The sequence below is a fragment of the Triturus cristatus genome, chromosome 10 (assembly GCF_964204655.1).
Source record: "Triturus cristatus chromosome 10, aTriCri1.1, whole genome shotgun sequence".
Classification (NCBI taxonomy): domain Eukaryota; kingdom Metazoa; phylum Chordata; class Amphibia; order Caudata; family Salamandridae; genus Triturus; species Triturus cristatus.
This window is the reverse complement of record NC_140593.1, coordinates 3,738,967-3,750,700: the sequence shown is the minus strand read 5'-3', so window position 1 is coordinate 3,750,700 and position 11,734 is coordinate 3,738,967.

Here is an 11,734-nt window from a genome sequence, read left to right as displayed (position 1 = left end):
GCACTTCACATTTTTCCTCATCCTTGACCTCTTCAATTAAATTCTCTCACTCCCTTGCTGTCCTTTCTCATCCTCTCATCTCTCCACATCGAGCACACGGGTTGGACCCGTATGCTCCTCTTTGCCTGTGCCACTCTGCTTATTGTTCCCTAATTCAGGAAGGCACGAATTGTCTGTCTTGCTGTTTTGGTGCAAGACGAACAGTTATGGAACGTGCATCCTCCTTTGCTTCGCTCCACCAAGAATCTATTATCCTTTAGGAAGATATAAAAACCTGGCTCTATGCGCTGTAGGTCACCCCATTTGGCTGGTTCTCCTTCCCCTTCTGTATGTTTCTCATTTGCCTTCTGGCAGCCGATGGCTATTATCCCCAGCACACCTTTTGGTAACAGTAGCGCACTACAAATGTAAATAATAATAGTAATAGGCAGAAGCATGGGAGCCACTAGACCCAACCTTCGCGGGGGGCCTACACTCCCAGGCAGGGCTGGCCATAGCACTGGTCACACACGGCGCAACATTCTTTTTTGGTGCCCCATCCCCCGTTTCCTCCTTCTCCATAAATTCCCTCACTATCACTCACCAACAAAACACCTCATCTCTCTGTAGCACCTTTCTGACAAACATTTTTTTTATAGTGCTACTCATAGTTTACTCACACTAAGTTCTGTGATCCGCATAGTACATGTTCTTTGTAGCAGGCACATTAACCCTCTGCACTCTGTGGATGAGAAGAGTGCCCATGTAAGTGCACGGTGAGCGATGCAACAGTGTGAGAGTAGGGAAAGAGGAGTGACTGCAGGATGAGTGAGGTGACTATATGAATTTGGGTGCGGATGTAAGTGCAGAGTGGGACGAATGAATGCATGGTTAATTATGGGCTTGTTTGAGCGAGTTGCAAATTGAGCATTGAGGGGGCAGGTGAATGAGGTGTCACATGAGTGCAGATGAGTGGTGTGACTGCAGGCTGAGGTACAGGGTGAACAACGCAAGTGCATTGTGATTGCAGAGTGCTCACTGTGAGTGCAGGGTGAGAGGGTGAATGATGTGAGTGCATGGTGATCAGTATGAGTGCATTGTGATCGCTGTGAGTGCAGGGTGAGCGTGAAAGTGAAGTGTGAGAATGAGAAGTGAGTTCTCTGAATGCAGGGTGCATTCCCAGACACATGAAGTAACTCAGCATATAATTGACGGCAGCGTAGGGTTTAAAGATATAAGTTAAACTATTGCTATTATGACATTAATCAGGGATCGAGGGTGGAGGAAATAAATAATATGCTGATTCTGCTTCACACTTCCAGTCCTATGGTTAGGGTTGCCTGCTCATTATTTTGATGTCCCAGACGGTACAAAAATAAGAAGTCACCTAAAGCTGTATATTTCAGCACTCATCTGTGCGTACTTGGAACAGCAAATATAAATAGTGATAATTAAAGGGAACAAAGACAGAAGAAAAGTTACATTACGAATGAATGCATATGATTTTATTTACAATCCCATTTAGGTGCCGATTCCGATCCTGTAAAGCCCGGGTACGAATGGTCGTACGGAGCGTATTCTCCGTACGACTCGTACCCGGGAAATCCTCCTTACAAACCAGCAAGTACGATTCGTACAGAAATACCATTTCCGTATGAATCGTAAAAAACTACGTGTGCCGAAAAAATACCCACAATTCCGATCCGGGACATCGCGTACGTGACGTCCGGACGGAGTCAGGCAGCGTTCTACGGACCAGCAAGTACGATTCGTGCCTACGTCATTGTTGTGGTGACGTAGGGGTACGGCCCGTACCCACGCTCTGAGGGCGTGGGTACGGGCCGTACCACCATTGTTGTGGTGACGTAGGGGTGCGGCCCGTACCCACACTCTGAGGGCGTGGGTACGGGCCATACCACCATTGTTGTGGTGACGTAGGGGTACGGCCCGTACCCATGCCCTCAGAGCCTGTGTACGGTCCGTTCCACCATAGTTGTGGTGATGTAGGGGTACGGACTGTACCCACGCTCTGAGAGCGTGGGTACGGCCCGCATCACGCGTACCCCTAGGGCACCAGTACATTAGTGATACAAGGCGTACACACGCCACGAATGTTGGCTTAGGGCCTGGTGCAGCATATAACCAGTATATTGGGGTGTGTTCATGGCCAGGACAGCAGTGTACAGCACCAAGGGTGCGGGTGGGTGGGTGGGTGTCTGCCTAGGAGTCCCAGCAGTGGACAAAGACATGTGAGGGGTGGGTGCATATCACTCCCAGCAGTGGACAGAGACATGTGAGGGGTGGGTGCCTATCACTCCCAGCAGTGGACAGAGACATGTGAGGGGTGGGTGCATATCACTCCCAGCAGTGGACAGAGACATGTGAGGGGTGGGTGCCTATCACTCCCAGCAGTGGACAGAGACATGTGAGGGGTGGGTGCCTATCACTCCCAGCAGTGGACAGAGACATGGGGGTGGGTGCCTATCACTCCCAGCAGTGGACAGAGACATGTGAGGGGTAGGTGCCTATCACTCCCAGCAGTGGACAGAGACATGTGAGGGGTGGGTGCCTATCACTCCCAGCAGTGGACAGAGACATAGGGGTGGGTGCCTATCACTCCCAGCAGTGGACAGAGACAAGTGAGGGGTGGGTGCCTATCACTCCCAGCAGTGGACAGAGACATGGGGGTGGGTGCCTATCACTCCCAGCAGTGGACAGAGACATGTGAGGGGTGGGTGCCTATCACTCCCAGCAGTGGACAGAGACATGGGGGTGGGTGCCTATCAGTCCCAGCAGTGGACAGAGACATGTGAGGGGTGGGTGCCTATCACTCCCAGCAGTGGACAGAGACATGTGAGGGGTGGGTGCAGAGGAATACCAGCAGTGGACAGAGACATGTGAGGTGTGGATGCCTATCACTCCCAGCAGTGGACAGAGACATGTGAGGGGTGGGTGCCTATCACTCCCAGCAGTGGACAGAGACATGTGAGGGGTGGGTGCAGAGGAATACCAGCAGTGGACAGAGACATGTGAGGGGTGGGTGCCTATCACTCCCAGCAGTGGACAGAGACATGAGGGTGGGTGCCTATCACTCCCAGCAGTGGACAGAGACATGTGAGGGGTGGGTGCAGAGGAATACCAGCAGTGGACAGAGACATGTGAGGTGTGGGTTCCTATCACTCCCAGCAGTGGACAGAGACATGTGAGGGGTGGGTGCAGAGGAATACCAGCAGTGGACAGAGACAATGGGGTGTGTACATCATGATCAGATGACCACAACTCGATGGGTGTATGTACGCATCCCTAATGTTCGACTATGTTGATAGTGCCATAACAACACATCACTGACAGCAGTGTCCCACTCCCATGAGGATGGATGTCTTTCCCCCACTGCATGACACAACACATGTGGGTGTGAGGACAAATGACACATGCATACCCACCCATGGCGGATGCAGCACAATACACACACAGAGATCATGCCACAAGACTGTATAGTCATGTCAATGCCTACTAAACTAAGAGAGCCAAAGGGGTCACACACTGTCACGCACATCCCAGGACTGATAGGAATGTACAGGTGCTGGGACAGCCACCAAGATGTTGCCTCTCATGGAAGGAATAGGGTGGAGTTCCCACAGATACAATGCCCACAATTGTCAGTCAGGTGCCCAAATACCTTGCAGAACAAGTACCAATTGTGTGCTAGGCTGGGATAACACACATGCATAGTGCGGAAAATGGTGAATTTCGCCATTAAGGCATTACAACATACTCAATACACAAGTACAGTGACTAGCAAGGATGGCACAGACGATGCAGCCGGAGACATTGCTGAGCAGGCATGGCCATAGTTGAAGGGATCCGTCACCAACAAAGGAAATGTAGACAGAGGTCAGCACAACAATTGTGAAACTCCCTGCAGGGAAGATGTCAGGTGCCACAGAGGAAGGAACACTCCTTGGGACAATGTCTCCAAACACAAATAGCACACGCGACCAAAGATTCTTTGCAGAGACCTTGTGATGGCACGCAGATACCATGGTCCACCCCATGAGCATCAGACTACAACATTTTCCTGAAACACATTACCACAACCCCAACTCCTGGAGCATCGGCACCCACATCAATACCTGAAATGCAATAGTGTTCAAAGTGAAAAGAAAATGCTTTATTCAGCCTTAAATGAAACATTATAAAAGGACACTATTTACAAAGGCACATGGCCAGTCCAGATCAGAAGTCCTTGGGGGGGACACATGGCCACGCGTCTCCCCTAGCTTGCCTGCACATTAGAGCCCTCAGGTTCGTCGACTGGGGGGTGGGCATCATGTGGGGAAGGACCAGGCACCGCAGGAGCAGGAGGTGTAAGGGTAGGTGTGGTGGGTGCAGGGACGGACGCCTCCACCACATGGGGTGGGGCAGCACCAAAGGTGGAGGTCAGCTCGGTGCTGCTGCCAGGTCATCCAGCGTATCCCCTGCACCCGAAGAAAACGCAGGCTCAAAGGAGGGGGGGTTCGGAGTGATGGGGTGCATCGCTACTGGGGGAGGGGGTGGACAGGGGGGGAATCAACTCCCCTACCCGTGGAGTGCCGTTCCCGTTTGCAGGCTGGAGAGCCAGAGGGGCTGAGGCCCAGCACAGCCAAGTAGGCCTCTTTCTCTGGAGGTGTGGTAGGGGAGCCGAGGGGAGTGCCATTGGAGGGACTGGGTAGTGCGGCATGCGGACTCGGACTGTGGCTGCGTGTATGCCTGTGTGCCCCAGACCCAGTGGGTGTGCCTTCATCCCCCTGAGTGTGCGTGCCAGGAGGAGTGCGCTTGCCCTTACGTGTTGGTGTGCTGCCTGTGTCTGGTGGGGTGCGTGCTTGGGAATGTCTGTGTGTGCTTGGGACAGGCATGGGAGTGGGAAGTGTGGATGGTGCAGGTGTAGGGGGGACGAAGCGCTGCAGGAGACTCACTGCTGCCGTCAGTGAAGAGTCCATGGACCTCAGCAACATCCATTGGTCAGACATCGCTGATGACATGCCCTCCATGTACGACACCATCTGTGTCATCATTCTGGTGTGGCCATGGAGGACATTCAGCATTGATGTCTGGCCAACCTGCAACTGCCGCAGAATGTCCACAGACTCTGCAGTGAGGACAGCAGGGGGGAAGGGGGCAGGGGGTGCGGTGCCTGGCACGAACGAGACACGGTGTTGCCTAGCACGGACAGAAGGGACCGGAGCAACTGGGAAGGCGGTGATGGGAATGGAGGGGGCGGTGACAGATGTAGTGCTGCTGCCAGGTGTCGTAGCAGCCTCTGCCCCCTCGAGGAGTTCAGCCTCGGACCCGTCAGCGTCGTAGTCAGTGTTGCCACTAGACAGGTCCTCCGCCTGACTCCCCTCGCCCTCCGTGCCACTTGCTCCCGCAGACTCGCCAGCAGTGGTGGCAACGGTGCTGGATCCCTCCTCCAGGTCCGTGCAGGTGTCTCCCTCTGTGTCCTCCGATGATGCTGTGGGCAAGGTGAAGATACAGAAAATAATCAGTCACCTGTACACATCTGACACATGAGTCCAACTAAAAAATGTCACAGTGCATATCAGGAAATGCATCATGAGTAACATCTAGAATACTCCACACATATGTAACCCTGCACTCCCCAGTTAATTGACCCACCATGGCACTTGGAAACAATGGAGATTATGACACAACAGCAAATAACTTGATATTGAATTATACTGAGAAGCTAGTGTCTGGGAACAGTTGAGCACAGCAAGACTATGAAGGCATGCCACCTCTTGTTCACTGTGAACGAAACAGTATTGGTGAACCCAAGGCTAAATAACAGACCTCAATGCTGAAGGTGTCCCCACACTCAGAGACCTGTGAGTACTTTGGAAACCCAAACGAAAAACATTGCGATCCCTTGGGACTCACAACACTTTACACAATGTGCATGTTTAGAATGTGTGAATGTGCCACTTTGTGAACAGAACACACATGTGCCTGTATAACAGAAGTCACACAAGGAGGTGCACACAAAACTACATTTACACAGTCATTGTATGAGCTGCCAGCCGAATTTAAAGAAGCCACTGTAAAGAAGAAATGTGGTATCAGTAAGTACATATACATGGCACCACGGTGGTCTGGGTGACTTGACACTCGTAAGTTGGTATCAGCAACAACCAAGGACTTACCGAAATGCAAACACACTGTGGGAACATGGATATGTATAATCAGCAAACAAGTGGTAATCGAACTGTGCCTTTCTTTAAAATGTGCCAGCGTGTCCCCGGAAAGTGTAAAGGTACTTTCTTTTGCACTTCCCTGGGAGACATCTGTCATGAAGGCACATTATTGTCCTTCACAACAAACTAGCTAAGTCAAGCATATGAAAAATTGAGACAGGTTGACAAGTGTAGTGAGTGCCAAGGTACAATATTTCTTGACTAACAACTTGAATCATGTCACCTGTCACATGGCCATCCGTACCATGATGACATAGTTGGCAACACATCTGACCCACTGCCTGTCATGTGGAGTGGCACACATGTCCAAACACAGGACAATGCATTAGCTAATGGGCCTGCAATTGTGTCGGGATAAGGAGCACCTGCACTGAGGAGACACCCTCATGGCAAGCAAGAATGTCCACACAGATGTCAGCACACAAAGACCAAACTACGTAAGCATCTGGACCACACACTGGTGGCAAAAATGGATGAGCATGTGCCATGTATTTTAAAATTTGACACATGCTGCAAAGCACAAACATTAAACCCTGCACAACATAACTGGGTCACTGCATGTTGAGTGTCTGTCCAGACAATTATCACACACAGGTCAGACCTGGCAAGGAGACATAAGGTTTGGACATGTAGGCCTTGCCCGCACAAACCCCCATACCTGAGACAATGTTATTGAGACAGATCAAGAAGTTACACCTCTTAATCTGGGTTTACTAAAATGTGCATCAAGAATTCCTAAATGTACTCAACATCACCTTGTGAGGCTGCCAACACATATTTGTGACAAACAACCATCAACAGATAGTTGTACATAGACACACAGGCACTGCCCAGTGTGAGGATGCACAAGCCAAATGGGGTCAGCCTGTACAATGGGCACATGTAGCACACTTTAGATAAATACAGATGAGGCCAGGGAACAATGCCACAGAGGCCAACCTATGCTGAACACACAGAGAATGGGCACAGTGTTGGATGACACACATGATTCCGAGGCAAGGGTGTCTTAGGGGACTGTAGTGGGCACACTGCTCCATGGTCCTGGAATGATCTGACTGTAACATGAGCTACCATTCCGGCACTATGCATATCTCCCACTCATGCACATCATGTCTGAGGCCACATCGGTCATGCATGCTGCAAGTCTGTTCATTTGAAAACTCACACTCCTATGTTGAGACTCAGCATCAGTGCCAACTAATATGGACCCCCAAATGACTGAACAGGACAGGGCACAGGCAAGGTACCAACACATGTCACAGACCACCCCCACACATGATGCTGAAAGCAGTGTGCACCTTGATTAACTGGCAGCCTAGATGACCATGTGCAATAGCGATTACACACAGACCAGGGAACACATGTCAAGGAGGGGAAGGGAGGAAGAACAGCACCGTTTGACTTTGGGGAACAGGATATGCACTGCACAAATTAACCCTCGCAGTGTATCCAGGCGACTGAGCACTTCCAAAAGCTGGTGACACACAACAAACACACATGTACCTACCCCCTTCCTGCTGCTGCAACTCCTGTAACCGCCTATCCAAGTCAGGGAAGACCACCGGGTGGATCTGTTGCCTCCTCCATGCAGCTGTGGTGCAACACTCCACATAGACACTCACCCACATGACAAGGAACATTCACACACATCAATGTCCAGGGGGCGTACACATCATTTGGACACTCTCACCACTCTCACCACAGCTCCAATCAACTCACACACATCTGTGGGTACAGTCACCTGTCACACCGGGGGGGGGGCACTGAATCACCTCTGGACTATAGAACAAAAATGGCCCAAAGGATTGGGCAGGCTGAATGTTCCATGCACTATGAAGTGAATGTCACAGTAAGCACAATGCAAGTGAGGAGTGCTCACAGGAACTACATCATGCTCTGCATGGGAGACATAAGCTATCCCCCCCTCCCCTGGGACCCACTCTAAACAACATTGCATGTCTGTCACACCTGGACACAATGCCAGAAGTGACAGTCACAAAAAAGGTGCACAGTCAAAGGTAGTGGAGTCAGCACTCACCTGCTCCCCTGGGTGAATGGCTGGGCCTCACCACAGACCTTGACATGGTGCCAGAGGAAGCACAGGCAGCAGCAGTGGTGTCGACTGAAAGATAGTGCAGGCAAGTGCCCTCTCATTGGGTTCTGGCTGACTTATATCTGCCTTGCTGGGCTGTTTCATTTACAGGAGTACAGAGTGATTGGTCAGTCTCATTTGCATCCTACGTTTCCTCCAATCCCTTTAAACATACACCAGTGAGTGCCTTTGCATGGTTCAAAATTTGAGCATAATGTGAAGTCAACAACCACTTTGCAACATTATATTTAGTTGCCAACTGCCTTTTACAGGCCACCTGATGGAAAAATTTGAACAGGAAACTCGGTATCCATGACAACCAGCATGCATTTAGGCCCTAATACTTGTCCCTCATGTGTCCCTATGTAATTTAGCAATCCACACACAGGTACAGTGCGTTTCACACGTACCCCTACGGCACCAGTTGCACAGTTCGTTACACGTACGTGTACGACCAGTGTGTACACGTACGTGTACGACCGACCAGTGTGTACACGTACGTGTACTACGGTCGTACACGTACATGTACGACCAGTGTGTACACATACGTGTACGACCAGTGTGTACACGTACGTGTACTACAGTCATACACGTACGTATAAGACCAGTGTGTACACGTACGTGTACGACCAGTGTGTAAACGTATACGACCAGTGTGTACACGTACGTGTACGACCAGTGTGTACACGTACATGTACTACGGTCGTACACGTACATGTGTGCGACCAGTGTGTACATGTACGTGTACAACCAGTGTACGCGGCATCTCTGGCATAGTTGTCAAAGATTGTGCATATAAGTCTATGTGTAGTTTAGCAACATGCATGCAGTTCTTCAGGGATTAGAATCTCTATTGTGCATGATGTCCATGGTTGTGTATGTATTTGGGCATGTTGGTGACCAGAACGGGCCGTCCACACCTGATGAGGGTGTGTATCCGGTGCGCAGCTCGGCCTTCAGTTTCATGATCCGGTGTCAGTCATCGTTCGTGACTTTGCATCCATTGTCTCTGGGTGTGCCATGGGAAACCGGACACTCCTTCCTTTACATACGCCTGTTGCAGTTGTCCTTTCTGACATCCTTGTCTTTGTGTGCAACTTGTGGCATAGTTTCCAGGACATGCTGCCTGCTGCTGCGGCCCCTGCAGCAAGGGCCCACAAAGTTTACAGATTTGTCAACATACACACCTCAAAGATGCTCCTCCCTTCCTCCCTTCACCCATTCATTTGGATGGCATCAGCTTGTCTGTGCCACTGTTGCGCCCACGCTGTGCCAAAGGCTGGACCGTCAGCGTATGCAACGTGCACATTGCACGACCCTCATGTCCTTACATGACCCACATCACACTACACTCTGATGTTGCAGCCACCCTCCAAGCATTGTCCAACCGAAAAGCTACCGCCTGCTCTCAGGCATACCCTAGGTGCACACACGACACCTTTGCATGATGAGTGTGCAACTCCAACTGCCTACACAGCACTGCCCCGCCTTCCAGGCCCTGTCACACCAACCAGGTCATGTCCCTCCTACTCCCCACCGGCTCCGTACACCAGCAAGGCCATGGGAGTGGGACTCAAGCCGTCAGCATGTAGTATAGTGGCATCATCTGGCACATGGCCCAGGTATCATCTCTCAGCGTGTCAATCTTCAATGTGTCCAGGTCCCCCTCTCCAGCATCACATGTGCACAGCATCTCAACATCAGCTCGTATGCCATTGACAGCCAGGTGCTCCTCACCCTCACCAAAGACGCAGCCATTGCCAGTTCCAACATTCAAGAAGGCATGAGATCCATTGATGAATGGCTGAACATCAGCCACCTGAGGCTGGACTTGTACAGGACTGAGGTAATCATCTTAGGATTGTCCCCTTACAGCTGGGTCAACTGCTTGTGTCCCACCCGCAGGAGCCCTGCACAAGCACCCAGTGCCCACGCACACAAGATGGTGTGCATCATGGATACGTCACTCACATTTGCCATGCTAATCACCAGCATCTGTACCTCAGGGTGCAACACCCTCTGCATGATGCACATGATCCACAGATAGATCCACTCCAAGGAAAGACAGACCATCCCCCAGGCCCACGACACCAGCCGTGTCAACTACTGCCCCGCCCTCTACGGAGCAAGTACATCCTAACTCCCGGGAAACTTGTCCACATCCAGGCTGCATGTGCACACCTCAGCTTCAACATCCCGCGTCCCAGCCACATCACCATCCACCAGAGATAGCTGCAATGGATCACTGTGTGCTGCAGGATGACCTTCAGACTCCTCACCCACACTCAGTTGGCAGGCCACAACCCCAGACCCCAAACCAACCTTGGCCGTCTGTCATCCGAGACCCCGTTGTGCCAACTCCGTGCATCCAACCTTGCCCTGGCCACCATTCTTCACATCCACCGTACTCCAGCATGCAGGACATAGTTCTCCCACCTGGCAAGACATACCTGCTACTCCCTCCCCGGCAACATCCACATGAGCCATGACCTCTACGCCTTCAGGATACTCTTCCCAATTGGTCTGTCCGCACAGTATTGCATGCCCCCCCTCAGCAGCTTGAGGCCATCACGGGTGAGTATTGTGCTCCATGTCTGTATTGTATGATACATTGTGACCCATGTGTGTCGTGTCCCAGACTCAGATTCCAGGGTATGGATGGCTGGAGTTAGTTCAACACTCAGGCATCGTTTGACATTTCCCCACACGTAGGTTGTGTACTCATGCAAAATGAATGCAACATGTAATTGTAGAAATTAAGATTTATTCTCGGTGGGGGTCTGTTGAGTGTGGACAAATAGGTGCTATTCAGTGTGCATTGAATCCAAAGTTCACAGGGGGAGATGGGATCCTTGTTATTTGGAGTCATCAGAGTCCAGACCACAGTGTTGGTCATCATTGGTCAGACTGTGACCAGCAAGTCCATGTGGCAGAGAATGTCATTGGATGAGGTGCTGCTGTTGTGCATGAGGGCCAGGTGCCAGGCCAGGTGACCTGGGAGATGTGGATGGTCCGCTGCCTCTCACGGTCTTTTCCGTGGACGACCTACCTTCCTCGCGGGACCCTCAGATGCAGGCCTTGACGATGCTTGGGACGCTCCATCGGACGAATCCTCCTCCTCCTCCCTCCCTGTGGCTGGTGTTTGTCTTCGCCTGGTGGCACAGGGAGGGTTGCCCATGTTGTCGGCGATCCGACGGAGTGAACGGCTTATGTCCGTTTGCACCGCCAGGAACTCAGCCAGTCTTGCCTCCATCCGTCCTTGGTGTTGTTGTTGACTGGCGTGTTGCTCGGCCTGCTGGTTCTTAATCTCGTTGAGGGTACCCACTACCTGGCTGATGCCCCTGGTGTCACGCCGGTATGTGTCCAAGATGTGGCGTATGTGTGACATACCGGTTCCCGCAGCTGGCTGGTCAGGTTCGTGCCTCCGCCTGCC